Source organism: Dermacentor albipictus, chromosome 1 (assembly GCF_038994185.2).
Source record: "Dermacentor albipictus isolate Rhodes 1998 colony chromosome 1, USDA_Dalb.pri_finalv2, whole genome shotgun sequence".
Taxonomy (NCBI): Eukaryota; Metazoa; Arthropoda; class Arachnida; order Ixodida; family Ixodidae; genus Dermacentor; species Dermacentor albipictus.
In genome coordinates this window covers 316921381-316945061 of record NC_091821.1, presented here as the reverse complement: position 1 = coordinate 316945061, position 23681 = coordinate 316921381, and positions in this window count along the sequence as shown.

Genomic DNA, 23681 nt, shown 5'->3' with positions numbered 1-23681 from the left:
ACCATTTAGCAGAACTTATCTCGCGATGAATGGTGACATTACCACGATTAGCAGGAAAGCAATGTATTTACACACCATACTGCAACAGCTGAAACCTGTCATGCGTGAGGCATGTATTGTGTCCCACTTCTCTGTCCCACTGCTCCAGAGATGTCCCCGCGTGGCGCGTGTGTGAATATATTTTCAGACAATAATGTCTAAATATTTATGATGTGGGTTCGCCTCTGCCCAACCCTGAAAAAACTTTAACGTTTTTTTTTTTGTCACTGAAGAGCAGCACATACGCAGTGGTACATCCCCAGGGACTTAAGCTGGTGTCAAAACGGTCCACAGAAGAGTAGAACATAACCCAGTGACTCAGGTTGGTGTAAAACAAGTTTATTGAAGAGTGACACATACCGTGTAGCACATACTCAGTGACCCAAATTCACATCAAAAAGATTCCTTTAGGTTTGGCACATACCTAGTTTTACATACACTATGATGCAAGTGGAGGTAAACAGAGCTTGTGCAAAAGCAGAGGCACACACACAGTAACACAAGTCTGTGTGAAACAGGTTAACTGACACAATGTGAGATACCTGTGAGCCAACAATTGGCTTATGACCCATTTTCCTCATTACAGCAGCCCAATACTCTAATCACTGGACCACGAACTATCCAGTAACCCAAGTTGGCGAAAAAAACCATTAGAGATAGACACAGACAGGCAGACAGAAAGATAGCCCCCAGAAAGTGTGTGAAGTAACCTAATAATGCTAATCACATTAATAATACAAACATACTCATCTATTTATTTTGAGTTATGTGTCAATGTTTATGCCAGCCAACCTTTCCAAAAATGATACTTTGTGCTCATGCAGCATGACCAATAGCTAGCTGATATATGTGCAATTATGTTTGGTGATGTAAAATATGAATGCAGTGTTTGTGCTGTCTTCATTGTGTAGTGTTTTTGTGGACTGCTCCCCTCCTATTCAATATGAATGGATACCAACTGGGCCAATCGTTGACTTCACTGAACCTAACAAAGAAATGGCAGAATATGGAAGTGTCTATACTTCAGAGATTACATCGAATGGCCGAACTGGCGCAGTTGATCAACAAGAAGAAAATAAGTGGTATTTGAACTTATATCATCGAGAAAATTGAGGAAGCAGTAAAAAGTAGGGCAGCATGAAATCAGTAAAAAAGGAGCTTGGCATGGAAAGCAACAAGGTGTACACAATCAAAAATAAATAGGGCCATGTTATCAGCAATCTTGACTATATAGTAAAGGCAGAAGAGGAATCCTATACTGAAATGCACAGTACTTAGAACAGTCATGTAACTTAGCTGGACAGAGTGACAAACAAAAAACAAAGTTCCTTCTAAAACTAACGAGGTTAGAAGGGCTTTACAAGATACATCCAGGGGTAAAACGGCAGGAGAAGATGGGATAACAGTCTATCTGAAAAATACAGAGGAGATATACATTTTGCTGTGCTACACTACATGCCATTCCATGATGATCAACCAACAAGCTCTCATTACCACCCTTGTAGAGAATAGAAAATATGCTGTATTTAAGAAGTTTGCTAACCCCAGTTTTCAATGCCTCATAACTTCAAGTATACCAGGGATGTGAAAAATTGTCAGCACCATTCCTAGCAAAAAAAAAAAGAAACTTTATTTTATGAAAATGTTACAAATGCAAAAACCGGTCAGCCCAAGCCATGAAGGCTTGTCAGGCTGGCTGTACCATACACATACACATATTCATTTGTCCCACTAATAAATTCTTGTACTTGTTGCATAAGACACTTATTAGTGTCATATGAGTTCATACAGTTGACTCTCATTACTTTCCTGGAAAAAAGCCATGCATGGAAGGAAATGTTGTTTAATTTGAGCCTCACTTACCATCCCAAATAATGCGGCCAGCGGTTCCCAAAAGCTTGAAAACACAAATTTAGCAGACAGTGCTACTCTTTCCTTAGGTATGAAATTGTCTGTTTTTATTAGCAAGAAATACTACCTGTAGAGAAGCATGCATGCAACAGTCATAGCGAACGAGAGAAAATTCTTGAAGCTTATAGCCAGGACCAGGTTGACACCAAAAGAAAACATATGTATACATCAGCATACCCTTTGATTGAAGAGGCATTGCACTACAGGAGAATACTTCTCCAACGAATGATAATGTGCCTCAAAAGTGACAAGACCTACTACATAAACATGCTCACTGCAATCCACATGCTAGTAAGCATGTAGTAGTTGGTACAGCTCACTACGATTGCCAAGTTTCAAGAAATGTGGCCTTGTTGTCTAAACAGATGACATGTTCCCACCAGACGTCGTCTAGGATGATGGCGACACTATGCAGATGGCTGCACTAACAAAATAAAGCTTTTTTTTTTTTCACTCTCGATCTACATCAAGCAATAAAAAAGATTTTTATTCATTCATTTTCCTGCTATTCGTTGATTCAACCTTTAGAATAATATGATTAAATCTTGCAGTCCTGTAAGGGTCAAACTAACGGAAGTCAACATCTATTAGTCTAGTACGATTGCTTATTAATATACTGCCAGTTCAATAGGAATTTGCATTGAGTAAATATTAATCTATAGGCAGCTTGTACTAGTGCCTATACGGCATGATTTTGCTTGCTGATAGACTAATAGAGATAGGTCTAAAACCCACCATCAATTAGGACTGTTACAGACAAAGCTTTCTGGCCTTGTAAGTTGTAGTAGCAGACAAGATCAGGTCATGCAGACTTTTCTTGGAATTTGAACTTAAATTGGAACTAAGTATGCCAGTTGGTTCCAATATGTTCTAATTGGAAGCTACTCCATGTTTGAGTAATGCCTGTGAAACAACAAAATAGTTTAAAAATAATAATAATAACACTTTATTATCATCAGTTGCAATGTGGTACATTGGCAAGTGAAAGAAAATGGCAACGAATATCCCTGGATTCAAATACAAAAGTCACAAGGTATATAAGGAATTAAGAGACTTAGATGGGCTAGTTGATTGGCTTGATGAAACATGGTCAAATCAGCACGAGTAAGGATGGAACCCAGCAAGAATGCATGGCGATTGTCCTCCATTCATTCTTTCTTGGTTCCACCCTTACTCGTGCTGATTTAATGATATTTAATATACGGAATGATAGGAATCCAACTGACACTAAAATGAACTAGTAAATGAAAAGAGATAGAGAAAAGAATCACAGCAAAGATGTGAGGCTTCACAAGAGCTTAACAACACACTTTAAGCTACACTTTACACTTGCGGCAAAAACGTCATTAGGGATATTATTGAAGATTTGAGGAACAGATACACCTTCAAGCTTTGCCATATCTTAAGTTGTACCATAGGTTGTGGTACCATGTAGTGTGGGACTTTCTGTAATGCTCTACGAGCAACGTAACCATGTTTGAACTCGAAGTTCCAGAATGTCGTAAAAGAACTATTTAAATAAACAAATAGGGATTTAAGCAAGGGGAGACCAAGAGACAAAAACAAATTTGCATTGTCAGCAAAGGTTGAATTGTACGCAATACATTTTAGTATACTCTTCAAGTTGCCATCAATCTGCATGGCACTGTGAAAGAGTAGAACAAAATGAAAACAGTGTAACTCCGTAAATATAAGTATCTGCATGCAAGCGAATGCATAATCATTATTTTCACAGCTGTTGGTGGAATATATCTAATGTTAAACAGAAAGCATGTGACGCTTCCGAGTCTAGTACAAATGTTTACCAAGTCACTGTGCTATATGAAATCGTTGTTCAAAAACACTCTCAGATATTTTATTGCGCTCACGCACTTTGCTGTACTGTATTGGCATGAAGGGCAGTTATGATACCGTAAAATCAGGGATAAATCAGTAACCACTGAATTAAGCGAATTTTTAAAGCATACATATTTTTGTTCTTGTGCTTTTACAGACAGAGTTATTAGTGAAACAAGTCATATCGCATCGCACACATTTTGTTGTAGTAAATTAATTGCTTTTGAGTAACATATATGCTTTATTAGTAACAGTGTCATCGGCATTTGAAAACAATGAGGAAATTGGGAACAGCTATAATGCGAAATCATTTATGAATATGTTAAAAAAGAGCGGTGATAAAATGGAACCTTGCAGTATGCTCTATCTGATTTCTATAGCCTACTGCTGAAGGACGATTATCTTTCTAATCGGACTATACTTGTGAGTGATTACTGAGATAATCCCTTAAGAAATCAAAGAATGGTCCCCCGAAACTTAGCAAGTACAATTTTTTGAGTAGGATCTTGTGGCTTAGCGTGTCGTAGGCCTTAGCCAAACCTAAAAACTTGGCACATACTAACATGTTTTGCTTAAAAGCTGAATGTAACTCATCAGAGAATTCCTCAACAAGGGAAATGATGCTTCAACCCAAGACAAAACCAAACTGGCAATTAAAAATAACTGAAAACTTATCTAAGGAGCAAGTCACGACTGTAAAAGAAAATTTTTTAGTATTTGACACAAGATTGCAATATGGAAATAGGTCTATAACATTTCACACTGCCTTTCTTTCCTGCTTTAAATATCAGCCTTAAAATAATACGCAATTTTCAATCCACTCAGTAACCAAGCACCGATTAGAAATCTATTTCCCATGAAATGCAAGATACCAAAGAGAGCTGCCATTTCCGTGCTGTTTTTAGACAAACCATTGTACTGAAATATTTTTGGTCTATATAAATAATTCTGTATCCCTTATAAGTTTGGCGTCAGCTTCTTTGAAGTGTGTTTCATTCTAGCTATCCTGTATTAGAACAAAATATGAGAAACGCCTAAGGCCTTCCTATGTACCTGCAACATTTAGCAACTTGCTTACAATGTAATCACTTGACACACATAAAAAAAATTCAACCAGCCATGTTAGACAACTATGTCACAAGAGTCATGTATTGTGTTAAAATAGAGCCGCTTTGTGAACACCTTGGAAATAGTTGTGGATTGCCAAGTGTCATGTATAACTGTGCATATGACATGCAGGCATTGGACCATGTCCACTAGCTGCTGGGCACTGGCAGTCAAGCCAACCCCATGGCTATGGCAGGCCCGTATTTCTGTATGATGAATTTTACAGAATAAAGCATTATGATTATTAATTCTCCTGGTTTATTTCAAAAGGAAGTATACTGAAACAAAATGACGTCAATACCCTCCAGAAAGTCTAGAAGTGGCACCATTGTTATGTTTATGACATGTTTCAGACTAGCAGTTTGGGTTACACATGTCACATACTCACAATGTAAGTCAATTTTATTGTTACAGATATTCTCTTGAAATCCTGTATGTCCCACACACATTAATTTGAACGACTCTGTATTCTATTTCTTGAAATGTCCTGCCTGTTTGGGCATTGTTTTTCCATTTGTGTAAAAAAGCTCAAAGGCCCTGATGATGAGGGACTTAAGTGACCGTAATGTGACAAGTTCCTTTTCATTCAATGACTATATCCACCAACATCCAAATGAACTGCGGTCCCATGGTCCCCATTTAAAACCTAAAAACTAGGTTTGCTGTGTCCGAACGTCCTATTTGTTATGTTGTAGTTATCATTGACACGCTGCCTCATCCTAAGAGCAAAAAATAAAAACGCACCTTCCGAATTACACACCTATATTCATAGTTGAACTACTGGCAATACTTCTAGCACTACACAAACTGCCTTTGAAGGAAGTGTAAGCTGCCTGCAACAGTTACAGATTCTCTTTGGTCATGTTATTTGCTTTCCATGGAAATGAACTCAACTCTCTTGAGTGTGGTCCATTATTTTGTTTCTGTAAACTTGTGAGTGCAACTAATTACGTAATTTAGCATAGGTACCTGGACACCGCAGTTTATGCTTAAAAGAACTGGGGAATATCTATTAGCTCAAAATTGCTAAGTGAACCTGTTATCCCTATTTTTACCTCGTATAGTTTGTCACCGCAGCAAGATATAGAAAATTGTTTATAAAATAAACAATTTAAATAAATTGTTTATAAACAAATTATTTCTGGCAACTCTGGCAAGTTAATCGATTTTTCAACACCTCTGTTTCAGCTAGAATAAACAGTGGCGTGCTTCCCGGAGTGGCCGAGAGATAACACTTCTAACTGGTAATCTGCCATTCAGAAATCCACGAAACTGAAAATTTAATTTTAATTTACTAGATTACGTTGTTGAATCCCAAAATTAAATCTCTACTTACAGATTGAGAGCTGGGCTGATGGTGTCCAACTTATGTAACACATGCAATGAAACTGAATTGATAGTCGCTACTTTTGTCATGCCATAAATATACAAATCGGAAAGAAAGGCTACTTGAAGCTCCTTTTTTTGCCAGATAGGGCTAAGGTTAAGTACCCATAGTCATACTATCAGTTGGGATTTTTACACTAGTATTTAGCCACAGAAATGTTTTTCATGCAGTATTTGTTTTTTTTAATTGAAGTAGAACGATTACCATATTAATTTCTGTGTTGTTTAGCTTTTGTCTTCTCTGTTCTTTTCTATATGTTCACCAATATAATTTCACTGAAGTTATGCGATCCTCAAAATTCTTTATTAATGTAGCCTTTTATATTTCGCTCCTGAACACTGCATCTATAATTTCAATTCAGTTAATCCGACTCAGGGCACGAGATATTAGTTTTTGGGGCACAACATTCTGGTGACTGACAACACTCTGGTGCAACATTCCTATTTTATGAATGCCATCCGGTATGCAGTGGATGTGCTACTAGCCTGGCAATGGGTGATTCAACACCGTGGCCATGTTACATGAGACCCAGAGCTCACTTCGTGTTAACTGTGTTAGGGTGCATGAATATTATAGCAAGATCATATGAAGGAGGGGTAGGGTTGGTGAAGCAGTGGCAGCGGAACATGTAACATAACAGCGGTGGGTATCAGAGCAGAGTATGTGTAAAGTGCAGGTGGAAGAGGATTGTGCAGTATCGACTCTGCATCACAGCAGCCAACTGGGGGCTCCTGTATCTCTACTCCACTTTTAGTTCTATACGAGCTCCCTCTCCCCCTAGCAGTTTCACATTGGTACCAACATCAAAGACTGTCAGGTGTCCTAACAAACTCAGTTGCACGAATAAATGAACATGTAAATAAATAGCATTCATTAGTTTACTGTACCATACTCAAGGTGCCATATCCCCATAATTGAAATGTAATGAGCTACGGTAATCAACAATACTAAACATATCTCTGCAGCAATTGACGTACTATATTGGAATGAGAAAAAACATTGGTGGATCCCAAGCATATGCGGGAATCAACAATAAGCAACGCTTTCTTTCAAGTTTACCGAAATGACTTCACTTCTCCATTTCTATGTAAGTGAATGTTCCTTACTCAGTGCACTCTTTGGTACAATTTCGTTCGCTTAATTTGCTTCAAACATTTGGCTGCTTCTGTTGCTGACTTCAATTTTTCGTTGCCGAATCTTTCTTTACTTCTCTTAGCTCAATGGTCCTTCTTTAGTGCATGCTCTGGCTCCATTTTGTTCCCTTTATGTCTTTCTGCATACTTAGTTGCTCTTCTTGCCAAATTCTTCCCTTCTTGCATCTTGTTCTAATTATCTATTCAGGCACCCAGTGGCACATACTTATTCTGAGGGATTGGGCAAGAATGTTTACATACCTAATGCCACATGCCCGGTTGCACATATGCCACTGACCTAAGTTGTATAATTGGCAAGACAGCAGCAGTCTGTGCCAACAAAGTTGAGGGCAGAGGCAAAGACAGCTTCACTCTAATAAAAGAAAGACCCAATTTTCTTGAAATCTGTACATATCTGTATTACTTGGACATGCTGTCTAGTATGTTATGTGCTTCCATAGCATCTCTTTTTATTATTTATGGCAAGTGTTCATAGCGATAGCAATTTTGGTCACTCCAGGCGCATTTCCACCGTCGACGCTGCTGTGATGGTCTGTATCAAATCCAAGTTCGACAATATACGGCTGTGTGCTGTAGGTGCATTTGCGAGGGTGATCGTGAACAATCACCAAATGGCTGGCGTCTAAGGTCTGTCGGACTGGCTGCAACATCATCGCTGATATCGCATAAGGCAAAAAAAGAGTGAGGGCCTCAGAAGACACAAGAGACGGCAAGCACTCCATTACGCGTCCTTCTATAGACTCATTACTGCACGCAGCAGAATAGTTGGCTTGAATGTCCACAGCAGCAGTGTCTTAGGGATTAAGCACATCTTTGTTCAAAAAGTGTTAAACCTCGTTATACTGAAGCTGAATGGGCATTGCAATTACATAGTTAGAACTATATATAGAGACTGGAATGTGGACAATGTTACCATGCACCCTTTTGGTGTATGAGCCCATTAATAAGTGGTTTACCACCGACTTTATAATGCCTATACATGCCTATTTCTGTCCTTCATGCTTATATGTACTGGTGTGCCTATTTTTGCTTTTAGCACTTGCAGGGGTAGGAGTGCCCAGTCAATATGGAGCAATTTTTGAAGCAAGTAAAATTGCATGTTGGAGCAGCTTGGATTGGATGAAATTTTATTTTGGATCAATTTGGAGCAGATAAAATTTCATTTTCAAGCAGTTTAGAGCAGGCCAATCTGAATTTTGTTGGAATAATGAAATATAGCAGCACACTTAAAAACCATGATGAAACACAGAATAAACAAACACAAAGCACGTAATAGAAGCGCGCTTTGTAGCTACAGTGTACTAGGATATGGAAGGGTAGGTAGAGCGGCGGCATGGCACATGCTTTTCTGTAAAGCCAAAAACAGTGGTGGCATTACGATCGAACTATATGCGTATATTCCCACATCCACGCTAGTGATGATAGTGGAAAATGTTCACAAATTACGCGGTCTAATTCACACGGTAACATAATTTCTGGGTCAGTAAGTGAACGTCACTGCAGACCCAGAGAGCCATGATCGACCCTGGGTTGGTATATTGTAAAACTATTCCAATCTGTTTTTATTACTCCAGGCGGATTTCAACCGTCGCCGTCATCGTGATATTCCGTATAAAGTCCAGGGGTGATAACACTGTCTCTGCATGCCGTATACTGTATGTGCACGAGACGTTCATCTGAGGGATTGCTAGTCGTTTGTGCACAGGCGCGAGTAAGAGCGGGCACGAGAGAGAAAATCTGGGGCTTTTGCTCCTTGAATATATGACTCTGCCTAGGCACTACAGAGGAGGTTTCTTAGTGCATGTTGTATGCGTTTGTCCCCTAGCAATGCCAGCATTGCGGAGTGCGGTCGAGTTTGTCGAGCTGGGTGCCCGCGTAGCGAGGCAGTGGGCACGGACGCCCCATTTGGTGATTGCTGTGTCTGAAGGGGCAAGGTTCTGACTGGTGTTATATAAGTCGCAGGTCGCTTTTTCGTCGTGATGATAGATTGGATTTTTCACAAGCACTGCTCCAGGACAGCATATGTAACGGCAAACGGAGGCCTTACGAGAGCACCTGAGGTTATAGTAAAGCAGGAGGCGCCGGATCTCCAGGGCACCCAAGGGGTAGCGGGGGGATCAAAGCTGGAAGCAGGGCGGCCCATGGGTTGGGGCCGCGGAGGCTGAAGCGTGCCACGGAGTGTTCGCATAAAAAATTGGCTGACCGCGATACATCTTATACACCTCTAGCACGTGCAGGCCTTGGCGAGCCGCAACCCACGACGGACCAGTCTGGGTTCTAGCTCTGGTGTCCCTGTTGCTGCTTTGGTGTCCTGGAGGCGCTGCCAATAATGCGAAATAATAACACGTTGTTACAATTAGTAAAAAACACAACTGAATAATATATTTACATCCAGCTGCCAACTTGTGACACTAAGTTCAGCACTACCGTGCCCCGCGAATTCTGCAACACCGGTCAGAACTTTGCGTCTGAAGGTACACCGGACAGACTTTCTCACGCCTGCAGCACCGGTGCTGGATCAGTCATCGTCACCGGCGGCCTTTCAGCCACTTGCATTTAACTGCGGTTGCTAAGGCGCTCTGCCTTCCAGATTTTCAATATATGCAGCCTGGGCTCTACTACAGTCGCTACTGCTCCCACAGAAACACCTGTGATGTTATTTACAAGGCACATCGCCGTAAGACGCGAGAAAGCTATGATCCACCACGGCTGACTTGGCGCGCAACTTCACCTACTTTACCGCACCGGCAGCCAGCGTCCGAGCGTATACAAGCTCGACCCCACTCCCCACTGCCGGCACGCCTAGGGACAAATGCCTACAACACGCGCACATAAAAGAGAGAGGCACGAGTTGTATTAGTGACACGTCTGTTTTTCTGGTTGAAAACAAGTTGCAACTGTTAAAAACGTCACTGTATTCGCTTCAGGCAACACTGATGTGCGCATGCGCATTTGTTCATTCTCTCTGCCCTGCTGTAAGAATAAAATCAGTTGAAGTTCAGCGCTCACTCTGTCATTTCGTACTCTCCCTCCCAAGTCTTTATTTTCCTTTTTTGGCGCAACAATGTATTCATTATTCTTACTTCATAACGCTGTCCACTAATTTGCTATTGCAATCGATACTTCGCCTAAACTGTGACTTTCTATTCCAAATCCGCCATTAGGTCAAAATGGGGATGTATTCTGCGATGACAACTTTCGGTGATACTACACTACACTAGCAATACTGTCGCCTTGGATACGCCTTTGACATCGGCACGTGCCAATTGGCTGTTTTAGCAAAACCGGGAAAAAAATAGTCCCATCTAGTAGCTCTGGTCTATGTCAATTCTAAGTCATGGTGTTGTTGGGTGCTCCCGACATATATTGAATAAACCATTGCAATGAATAAACAAACACAATGTGAACATGTCTTTTTGCATTTGGTTGGTGAAGTTTAGCAGAGAAAAGAGAGATGGTAGTGTCAGCACATTTTTTGACGATGGCTTAAATGTGGTGTTTTGCGGCAACATATGTTAAATGTTGATGGCCTAGTGCATTGGGTAAGTGACAAGTTTCGGTGACAGTGTCTTGGAGCAGCTGACAGTGGAACCATGAATAATGCGTTGCTCACATGGTTTCTCGTATGCTGGCGGGAATGACATATGACCGCTTCAGCAGTGACCACCGTGACCCCTTCGCCATGACAGGAGAAAACTTTTGGTGGCACTTCCGGTGTCGCTTTATATTATTACCAAAAATGTGTTTTGCAAGTATGTGAGTTGTAGCACAATTTATTAATTAAATAAAAATTGCATACTTTTTTTTTAATTGATTTTACCTAAAGCGGCTGTAGTCAGCCCTACAGCGCTATAGTGTGGCCAATACACTAAAAAACAACACACCCTAGCTGCTATGCACTTGCACGGTGCGTTCTCTCATCTGTTGTGAAACGTTCGGGAGCGCATGCTGGCAGCCTAGGAAGCATTCAGCTAGCTAGTAGATGTCTACCTTCCAGCATGACCTAGCCAAGGCCACAGCTAGTATATTTGTATTTCTTGTAGTGCATTTGTATATTTTGTAAGCTGTACTCTATACCTAGACCGCTACAAGCCAGCTGGTAGCTCAGCTAATGCACCCTCCACTTACGGCTAGTAGCCACCTTCAGAAGCCCTGCTGCAGCTGCGGTGTAGACATTCAATATCCAGGCTTATTTCAGCTTTGCAGGTGCTATATATAGTTAGCTCTACTTACCATGTTTACGATCTTGAAAGGTTGAATTCTTATTTTACAGGACACTACAAAAGAGCAAGAAAGGCAACGGCTACAGTAAAATTTTTCAATTTGACTGCGGTTAGTGTCTTTCTTTTGCCAAGTTAAATACCAAGCAGATGAGCAGTTGTCCAGCCCTTCGATTTCATACCACTGTAATATTGCACAAATATCAAATTCATAATCATTTAAAGAAGTAATAAATACTGCGTAACAAAATACTTTTTGTCAATACATAGTACCAGTACCGAAATAGTTATTGCAACATTCACTAAGAATGTTGGTGTATTTGTGCTCTATGTATCATTCTCCCCCTCATTGTAAACTGCAAGACAACTGTTTCTGCTTAAGCTCGTGCAAGTATATGCATTTCTAGCGATCAAATGGTGTCAGCACTAACCACCTTTAATGTGTACCAAAGCTGCTAATTAAACATTATTTGAGGTTTTCATACAAAGTATGACATCTGCCGCTATGCATGTGCAGCAGTACAAGCAACTTTACATGATGCCCCTTTATTTTAAGAACTTCAGAAACAGCTTAAACAGGAGTAGCAGTTCAGCCTAAGCTTATACTGAATGCACGCAATGCTTTGCAGTCCACTCATTTCGCTCAGCTATTCTCAACATTCGAGCACCATGCCTGTAAATAGTTCTGCATGTTCAGAGTCAGAAAGGACCATTGTTTTGTGATACTAGTGCATCAGTATTACTATGTATGCCGGCTATGGCAGTGCACTTAATAAGCGTGTCTGTCTGACATAGTCTGACAAATGCGTGATTCTATTACCCTTATTCCACAGGCCATGAGTAGGTTCCACTGCATGCGCATCTTATGTGCCAGTAGACTTGCATTGGGATGAAAAAGCATGGATCTATATGCAAACACCTCATATACCAATTCCACGACTGAATACAGCCAATAAATACGACTATCACCTCAGGGAAACTGCCCTCTAAACGACTGCATGTAGTACTAACGGCAGCAGAACTAAGCGCAAGTGTGTACAGAGTGCACTTTAAGCAAGATAACACAGCACGCAGAGAGGCTGTTTCCTGTCTCTACACAGACACAACCTTCCATAATGGCTCATAGATGCTTAAGGTACCAGTAAAAAATGAAGTTTATTTCATAAATACAAATGTGATTCAGTATGGTTGCCATGAATATGACTAATACAGTGGGTCCTTAGTAAATGCAACTTCTTTACAGAGAACTTAAAATATTTATAAGACGTCTACAGGGTCCAAGTAGCTTTTCTTGAGAGCATCACTAAATGCAGTACACTTGATTTTCAAATAAAGCAAACAGTGCAGAAAAATAACAAGTTGTGATTCTGACAGAATTGTTGACCTAAAAGGCAGAAAAGTGCATTTACAATGCTCTCTTGAGCATATCTTTACAGTAACCAATGTTCTAAAAGACTTAGTTTGCCTAAATCATGGCTGTCAAAAATATATCACTGTCACAACACACACTGTTACGATCAGCCAATGGGGGTAGTGCCCTTCTAGCCTTTTCTAGCCCGCTGCGACAGATCGTTTCGTGAAGCCAACAATGCGCCTCCCTTGGACAGACTGTACGTACCACAAAGTGTGATACGTTTGGTGGATTGTTAGCTGCTTCGCTGTCACCTTCACGGACCAATTGGAGCAAAGCAAACTCCTGGAAAAGGGTGTTCTTCAGCATTCCCCCATGGACTCCGGTAATCATTATGGTCGTTTGACGGATGCAGCGGCTAACTGAGCAGTCAGCTCAGGAACCAAGACATGCCAGCTTAAGTCAAGCGTGACAACCCGTCTACGAGGCCCCACTCCATTCGGTGTGTTCAATGAAACAAAAGTGGAAGTGAGTGTCTGAACCCTCGCCCTCCAAGGCGGGTTCTTTGACGACTTCGAACGTTCCGAGTGGACGAAGGTTGGACGGCAGGCATGACAGAGGGTTTTAAGCAGCTGTCTTCAGCTGCTGTATGTGCTTCATTTTCAGTCATGCTAGACTGATGAACTGTAACGTTCTCCACCCTTCACGTAGATATTGTAAATAAATCCCGTATTCCTCGTTCTCTATGAGAACAAGTCCCTCCCTTCAACAGCCTCCTTAGCGTGGATGAGTCAGATGACGGCTCGGGCCAGCTACGCCCCCCCCCCCCCCCCTCATGACCCAAACTCTTACAACTGGCTGGCAGCGGTGAGACAGACTTTGCCACATGGTGCTGTGTCTGTGGTGAGTGCTTGCTTTTTGCTTTGACTCTCTAGGTTTCATTTTGTGGTTTTTCAGTTTAGAACAGTAGAGAAGCTGGATTGTTAACTAGGTTGTGTTTACTTAGTTATGTTTAGCGAGCAGGACCAAGGCAGTAAAGCAGCAACCTTGGATTTGAGGACGCTGCTGAGAGACAAATTGTTGGTTGTCGGTGAGGAACTGGGCCTAGAGGTAAACAAAGAAATGATGAAATCAGAAATATTAAAGTTGATTTCCGAACAGGCCAGTGAGGAGGACATTGGAATTGGATTAGACCTCTTTAAGAAAAGATAGAAATGGGACACAGAGAGAGAAGAACAGGACAGAGAGGAATGTGAGAAAGATTGCGAGTCAAGAAATATGCAACTCGACCTTGAAAGTAAATGTTTGGAGTTGTTTCGAGCGAGTGAAGGGGCTCTAGAACGATCAAGTGAAGCAGAATCATACCGCATGGACAGGCTGTTAAAGCCATTTGAGGTCCGGAATGACATAGGGTTGTTCCTAGGTAATTTTGAAAGGACTTGCAGGAATATGAACTTCGTTCTGAGTACATGGCCACGGCGGTTGCTGTCTATGTTGCCAGGTGAGGTTGCTGAAGTAATCACCAGACTAGGTGCACAAGATGCATATGATTATGTGAAGGTTAAGGCTAGCCTTTTGAAAAAGTACTGCCTTTCAGCTGAAGCTTTTTGGCAAAGGTTTTGAAGCACAGGCAAGAAGGACAGCAAGAGATATCTGGAGTTTGCATATGGCTTAAAGGCCAACCTAGTCAAATTGGTTGAAAAGTGCGGAAGCATACAAGAGCAGAGACATGATTATTGAATGCATGAGTCTAGAGCAGTTCTACAAAAGGATCCTGGAATCTGTGAAGCTGTGGGTGCAAGACATAGGAAACATAAACACTGCGGAAAGGGCAGCCAAATTAGCCGAAGAGTACACAACGCGTAGAAAGCTGAATGCCAAGGATGGAAATTGGGATGCCTGAAATGGACTGCAGAAACAATTTCCGTTCAAAAAGGGATTGCAGACGAAACTACTGGAGCACGTAGACGCGGAGAAAAGGACGTTACAAAAGAGCAATAAGTCAAATGGCGAAACTATATAAAAAGAGCAGAAAAGGGAATTCGAACCTTAGACCGAACCACTGCTATAAGTGCCACAAACTCTGGCATACCGATGTGAACAGCGGGAAACCTAGCGTAGTTTTCTCCTACGTGGACAAAAGAGATGAGAACATAGAACTTAAATTTTAAGCCCATATCTTTACGACCTGCATATTAACAGAAAACCATGCCGGGTGCTACGAGACAGTGCTGCCACCAATGACATTGTCTTTCCGTCTTACGTGATGGTAGAGGACTTCACCGAAGAAGTAGCATAGATTAAACAGGTTGTGGAAGAACACAGTGCGTGTCTGCCGATGGCAAAAGGCAGAATCAGTGAGCCATTCTGGGAGTTCGTGAGCGAGATTGCAGTTTCCAAATTCTTGTCGCTGCAGTACCCTTACATTGTTTCGAATTGGTCGGATCAGTTACTGCGTGAAAAGGAGCTGAAACTTGGAGATGGCATAGTACAGGCATTCACGCAATTCCAAGCTCGTCAAATCGCGTTGCTTTTAGCTGAAAATGCAAAATCTGCTCCAGCAGAAGTAGCAAAAGGGATAGCCTTGGTAACAGAAACCGCGCTAGGGTGGAGGGATGAGAAAATGGTTGAGGAAATCCTGCCAGCTGACCAGTTCAATGAGAGCATATCACAAGGCATGTGTCAAAGTTCACGCCTGCAGGGAGAGCCAGCTGACGCACTCACAAATGAGACAGGGTTGGAATTCATACAGTGTTGTAAACAACTCAAGCACGAGTAGCTGGCTCAATGCAGTAGTTGACGGTGATATAGTGACCGTGTCACTAAAGCCATCAAACTCACCCTTTCAATTGCGCACTTCTTTCTGAAATGCAGGAGGACTCTCTCCCCTGTTCTGCACAGAGTTGAATAATCGCTGTTTTCACAGCACGGTCATAGTGTATGTGTATACGTCAGTTTCGTCTAGCACCATGAGACCACCACATCGAGTATTGGTGACATGAATTGACTTCTGTTTCATGTCCAAAGCCATACTACACTTCGCATATGTTTTGAGCTGTATCACTAAAATGTAATGGATTACATAGTAATACTTCTGTATTATTAAACAATTGCGACTTCGTGGCATAATTGCTGAGTTGGCAGTTATCCATTCTTGGTAAAAAACGGGACAAAAATTTCGTGGTATATTAAAAAAAAAAAAACTAAGTATCTTCGTCAGCACAAACAATTATAAACAACCTGACCATCATTGTTTTGATGTTAAATTCACATTGGATATTGTAAATTTAAAAAGGGAAAGGCCATTTTCCTAACTGACAAATAGCACAACAGAAAACTCCCTTTCACGATGCTGACTGCACTCAAACATTGCACTTTGGCAAGCTAGAGTTCAGAGTTATATTTATAACTAATTCAAAAGGTAGAGGTTCCCTACCAATGAATGCAAGCATAGCTCTTTTATATATGCCAGAAAATGCAATAAGAATTCTATGTAATCAAGGTTATAAAATACATCACATTTTCCTTTAAAGCACTGATGATGCTCAAGAAGCAGCTTTGTCAGCCGGTCTGCCACTGTTTTGATAGAATGTGACAGCATATTAGCTTACGTTGGGTAGTTCCTAGCCACCTCTGAAATTCAGAAAATATTGATCAGATGATGCAGGTAACACAAACGACTACTTAAATTAGAGTAGCAAAATAACAGCACATTTGCTATTAACAGCTTTAAGCTGCACTGGCTTGTGTAAAGGAAACAGTTTAAATGTGATAGCTTACTATTTAACAAACAAAATTGACCTTGTTTTAGCTTTGTTTCTTGTCGTTGCTTCCTTTTTGTGGCCAAATTAACTGTACATTACTTCAAGCTCACATTCCATGACAGCCACGGATCACTTCATCCAAGGTTTTCCTCTAGCAGTGAGAAAGCTAGAATGTCATATGAACAGTGATAGCTTACACAGAAGTTCAAATGCGACTTCCGAGTGAAGACAGGTGCTCCAAAAGAAAAAAAGATTCATATGCTCCGAACAAAAATAGAAAAAGATGCAGACTATGCTGACTACACACTACTCTATCACAACACGGCAAGGGACACAGCTGTATTGACAGTAACATGGGACAGCGCAGCACAACAACCATTCAGTAAAAATAGAATAAAGGCCAACTGACAGTTAAGGTATCTTACCTAAAGGAATTTTTAAAAATATGTTATACTCATTCAACCAAAACAATACATGCAAAAGTAATTTAAAGTTCACCAGATTTGTGGATAGACTTTTTACATTTCACCTAGGGACATTGAAACGAGTCACTCAGTACTAAATTTCTTAACCTTGATATTGCAAGTTTCATTTAGCTAATGTGTGGAGGTGATATATTTTTTTGTGCTCAGTATAGCATGCAGTGCTTGTCAGATTTTTGAACCACATTAAAAGTTCAATTTTCATGAAATGTTGCTTACAAGCTGATGCTGATTCTTACTCCCTTTTGGCTTCCCTTGAAACAGCATCATAAGTTTCTGCTCTTTACTGTCATCACTGTACAAAAGAGGCCTCAGGTGCAGGCGGCCGTTACCTTCGGTGACCGCACTTGTTTGCTGCCTGCCATTAGTACTATTTGCATTGCCTTCATGCCTAATAGTGGAGTGCACACACTTCCACGAGCTAAATGTGAGGCTATTAGCAGTTTTTTTCCCGATTTGGGAGGTCAATGAATGGTATTGAGGTGACTTTCATGCAATATTTTTGTGGTTTCCCTTATTTTTCATATGTAATCGAACCTGTGAGTGTTATTTACACGATCGCGTTTTAACACAGTGCATACATAGTGATGAATATAGTGTCTCGTAGTAGTAGTGATGGTGAAAAAACACAGCAACAAACCTGGGCCCATAAGAGCAAGTTACACTCAAAGCACAATGATAGCGGCGAACAATGTTGGCTATTGTCGAAATCTGATCAGCAGATCAAGCACCTTGGCTTTTACACATTACTCGAAGAAAGTTCCAGTGTAATCGCTGGTGCCCGCGTAGTTTCCAGAAGCTACTACCAAATTCGTGTCAAGCGTGCAATCTGATAATACAAGGTTCTGCGAGGATACACACAACAGATAGAATGAATTATAACATTCACGTAAGTTCCAAATCATGTAGGCATGTCTTGCGCTGAGCGATAACGTTTAAAATTTGTTAGCTGGTGAACAGCGATCACCGGAGAAAGATGAACAAGCACACGTGTCAGTAGTATCATAACCACATATCGAGTTAAACGGAATTACACAGCACCCGTCAAAGCTTCAAAGCCAGTAACATATGCGTGTTGCAAAGAGGCAAGATTAAAAAAACAAAAATGCTGCTAATAAGCCTAAGAAAACTTGCAATCTAGCTCCCAGGTAGCATAAACCCATCTAGAAGTCTATATTTCAGTTTGTTCTAGCCAAAGGTTGTCTACAATCCGGCTTGTACAAGCTGAGCAATAGCCCTAGAACTCCACAAGCACTCCTGAAGCCAAGCTAATGCTCCCTCTGTATTCGTCTTGGGGAAGTCTTGGCAAGCTGTTTGTTAAACTATGTGTGGAACTCGCGTATGGAGGCTTATTTTGCTTGTCCTAGAAAATACAGGGTGTTTCAGTGAACACTATCAAGCTTTTTTAAAAATTTCCTGTGGCAGACAGCACAATTCTGGTCCATGAGCTGGGCTACTAGAATAGGTGGAAATTAATAGCAGAAAAAATTGAAATACATAATTGACTAATTAACAAAAAATCACTAATTAAGTTTTAAGCTAATTACATTATGGCATATATTGTAGTTTACAAATTCCAGCCAGTGAGACTGCAAGGCATATCCACTTGAAGAGAATTGCGTGGATGACACGATTTACAAGATATTGTCACGTGGTAGCGACATTAAAGAACACAGTAGCAATACTGTGACAGACAAAACTAGCTTTTATTGGGCGAACCTGTGCCCACAAAACAGGCTACACTTAAAGAACGGCGACATCGGCGAACACAGTCGGCAATCGGCGAAAATCTGATCAGCGGGTCAAGCGCGCCGGCTTTTATAGATCAGTCGACGAATGTTCCAGAGTAATCGCTGGGACCCGCATGCCTTCCACAAAGTTCTACGCCATTCGCGTCGCGCATACATGCAATCAGACTACAAAAGGTTCGGCGACAACATACAGTGGATAGAAGCATCGGTAACATTCTAGAAACTTCCGGTACATGTAGACACGTCCTGCGCTGAGCAATAACATTTCATGGATGGTAAAAGCGCCCACCTGTAAAAGATAAACAAGTTCACAAGTCAATTCCCCCCTCTCAAAAGGCATCGTTTCGATGCTGCAAACATAACAGGAGAGTAAAACACAAAAGGACACTTGTTAAACAAAGTAACAACAAAGAAACAAAGTCCAAGGTGACACAGTCCAAAAAAAATCTGAAGTTCAGCTATGCGACGTCCCCAAAGTTAATTAGCGCTGGTGAAATGGTTTAAGACGCACAACATGAACTACTTCAGGTCATGAGCGGTGCCGCTATGAATGCAAAATGCCGTCTTGACGACCTCGTAGTCCAGTTCGCCAACACGTCGGGTGACCTTCTAGGGTCCGAAATAGCGACGCAATAGTTTCTGACGGAGACCTTGTCGACGTATCGGGGTCAAAACCCAAACACGGTCGCCAGGCTGGTACTGGACGTAGCATCGTCAGAGGTTGTAGTGTCGGCTGTCGGTACGCTGCTGGTTCTTGATCCGTAGGCGGGCGAGCTGTTGGGCTTTTTCGGCGCACTGGAGGTTGGTAGCGACGTCAAGATTCTCTTCATCGATCACATGCGGCAACATGGTGTCGAGAGTCATCGTCGGGTTCCTGCCGTAAACCAGCTTGAATGGCGTGATCTGTGTTGTTTCTTGCACCGCCGTGTTGTAAGCGAAGGTTATGTACGGCAGGATGGCATCCCACGTTTTGTGCTCGACGTCGACGTACATTGCTAGCATGCCGGCGAGGGTCTTGTTTAGGCGCTTCGTGAGACCATTCGTCTGCGGGTGGTAGGAAGTTGTCCTCCTGTGGCTTGTCTGGCTGCATTGCAGAATGGCTTGGGTGAGCTCTGCTGTAAAAGCCGTTCCTCTGTCGGTGATGAGGACTTCTGAAGCGCCAAGTCGCAGCAGGATGTTCTCGACGAAAAATTTCGCCACTTCAGCTGCGCTGCCTTTCGGTAGAACTTTACTTTCAGCAAAGCAGGTGAGATAGACGTCAGACTGCCCAGGCGGCGCTGCGGAAAACCTCACCACCAGCACCCCTATCGCAGCCTCTGCACAAACTGAGTAGTGCAAAAAAAGAGCTGTCCGCAAGCGGAGGTGCATAGGCCACAATGGACCCTCCTCTTTCGGTTGTGTTGAGGCACGGTTTCCTAAAAATCAAGGACCTGGAAAGCTTCTTACGCCCATTTCCGCTTCGGAAATGAAAAAAGCTCAGCAGGGCAAAGTACGTGTACAATATAAAAGAAGTCTCAGGTGTTTTTTCAGCGTGCTGAAACTGTCAAGTACAGAGAGCATCAGGTTTGTTTATAGGCATATCATCATAAAAATCTAAGCATTTCAAATTGTTTCATATTGAAAATGTCCTGAAAACAAGACTTAAGTATATCTCCTATATTTTCCTGCATTTTATCGTAATGTTTTTTCTCGCAATTATATACAGACAGTAAATCCTTCCAAAGCCTTTTTCAGGGCAGCAAACAGAAAACGTTTTCCAAGGCAGCAAACATAGTGCGAACATACCAAAATAAGCTTCCTACAGTGCCTGTGGCAGTCTCTCTGTCTCGCAGGAGCTACACCATCACTCAGTATATTTAAGCTTTTCGCAGATGCTTCAAGCAACACACGCGCACAAATAAGTGTAAATAAACACGACATTTTTTTTTACACATGTGCATTACTTCGCAATTACTCAAGTGTTCCTACAGCAAGTTTATTGCTCCCATTTTAAAGATGCAGTCGAGAAGGCTCAGCACATTGCAAAAAGTGCTTGTATTGGCGCAGAACATACAAAATACTGAAACTAGAAATGAGTTCGCGATACAACGATGCTCTAGAACAGGACTTTGAATTCATAAACGAACCAAAATGTTTGGTTAAACTGAACAGCCAAATCTATCCATTCCACTTGTTGAGTCAAGCGGAGGTGGACGTCTGTTAACAGGTGGAAATATCGATGGCACATACGCAGGATGGTTCGCAACATTGTTTTTTTCTGTTGCCAACGAAGTGGCGGCTGCAGATTCTTGAGTGTTCACTTGGTTGCCACGGCCCTCAGTCAGAGCTACGCAGCACAATTACAGCAAAACAACATTATCGCACTTTCTCATGCAAGTCACTGTGTTGCGGGGAATGCAAGTAATTCGATTACCCAGCACATTGAACGGCCGTATACAGCGCTCTCGCCTTTCCCCTTCATACAACCGCGATGAAAATCGGTAAAACTGAACGTTGTTATTCCGTCCTTCACGTTCATCGCAATTCACAACACAACAATAGCGTTGATTGCGGCGTTTCTTCATAGTGCGCGGAGCCATCGAGGTTGCCGTCGTTTCCTCCATCAGTCCGACGAGAGAGCCAGCAAGCGCTTTATGACAGTTCGGCCACAGAACACCTATTCGACGGCACGTCCGGCTAGCGGAGAAATTCATAGCTCTCTGTCTGGGTGTTAAATGCGCAAAACACTCGCAATAAGGACCAAAATCTAGTTAAATTGTTGTTTTGCAGTCGCTAGCTGCTTAGGCAGCTTAGCAAGGGACTCGGGCTTCGCACTACTCAATTACTGCCTCTTTGCACCAGCACGTGGCGCTACGCGTCTTGCAAAACTCCAGAGTCTGGCGTCTATAGTCCGTCACCATGACGATCCACTTATTTCCGGAAGTTGATGTCGGAAACGGTTCCAGCAAGTCCATCCCTATCTGCTGAAAAGGTCGGTAAGGAGGCTTGATCGGCTGTAGTAATCCCACTGGCCCTGTCGGTGGTGTCTTGCGTCGCTGACAATTTTGACATGTCTTGACGTAACGGGCGACATCGGCGGTTAGACACGGCCAATAATACCTTTCTTGTATCCTCGATAGCGTCTGGGAGAAACCAAGGTACCGAGCGATCGGATCGTCATGTAGGGCGTGCAGTACTTCTGGACACAGCGCCGGCGGAACAACAAGAACGTAGTTGGCGCGGACTGGTGAGAAGTTCTTCTTCATGAGTAAGTTGTTTTGAAGCGTGAACGAAGACAATCCGTGCTTAAATGCCCTAGGGACAACGTCGGTGTACCCTTCCAAATAACTGACAAGGCCTTTTAGCTCCGGGTCTGCTCGTCGCTGTTCTGCGAAGTCTTCCGCGCTTATTATTCCGAAGAAGGCATCATCATCCTCGTCATCTTGCAGCGGCGGGTCAATGGGGGCGCGTGATAGGCAATCGGCATCTGAGTGTTTTCGTCCGGACTTGTAGGTTACAGTGATGTCGTATTCTTGTAGTCTGAGGCACCACCGCGCTAGCCGTCCTAAAGGGTCCTTTAAGTTAGCTAGCCAACACAACGCGTGATGGTCGCTGACCACTTTGAATGGCTTCCCATATAGGTAAGGGTGGAATTTTGCTGTAGCCCAAATGCTGGCGAGGCATTCCTTTTCAGTCGAAGAATAATTGCCATCTACTTTTGACAGCGACCAGCTAGCATAGCATATCACCCGTTGAAGTCCATCTTTCTTGTGGACTAGGACGGCACCGAGGCCTAAGCTACTGGCGTCAGTGTGGATTTCGGTATCGGCGTCCTCGTTGAAGTGTGCAAGTACCGGTGGCAACTGCATGCGGCGTTTGAGTTCTTGAAATGCATCGGTATGTGGCGTTTCCCACTTGAACTCGACATCACATTTAGTTAGCTGTGTCAGCGGCTCAGCGATGCGTGAAAAGTCCTTGACAAATCGCCTGTAGTAGGGCACACATGCCAAGAAATCTGTGCACTGCCTTCTTGTCGATGGGCTGCGGGAACTTTGCGATGGCAGCTGTCTTCTGCGCGTCGGGGTGAACTCCAGATCTGCTGATGACGTGGCCTAGAAACAGAAGCTCGTCGTAAGTGAAGCGGAACTTTTCTGGCTTCAGAGTAAGCCCTGATGACCTGATGGCCTCTAGTACTGTTGCAAGCCGTCTAAGGTGATCGCCAAAATTTCCGGCAAAGACGACGACGTCATCCAAGTATACGAGACAGGTCTGCCACTTCAATCCTGCTAAAATCGTGTGCATCACGCGCTGGAACGTTGCAGGCACCGAGCACAGTCCGAATGGCATAACCTTAACTCATAGAGGCCGTCAGGGGTGATGAAGGTGGTATTTTCGTGATCTATTTCATCGACTTCTATTTGCCAATAGCCAGACTTGAGGTCAATTTGAGAGAAGTATTTAGCGTTGCAGAGCTGATCCTCCGAGCGTTGCAGAGCCGGCTTGGGTCACGGCTTTTTGGGGGCGTCGGTACATGAACGCAAAGCACCTCCACCAGACGTCACGTGGTGGTGAAGTTAAAGAACACAGTAGCAATACTGTGAAAGACAAAACTAGCTTTTATTGGGCGAACCTGTGCCCACAAAACAGGCTACACTTAAAGAACGGCGACAGCGGCGAACACAGTCAGCGATCGTCGAAAA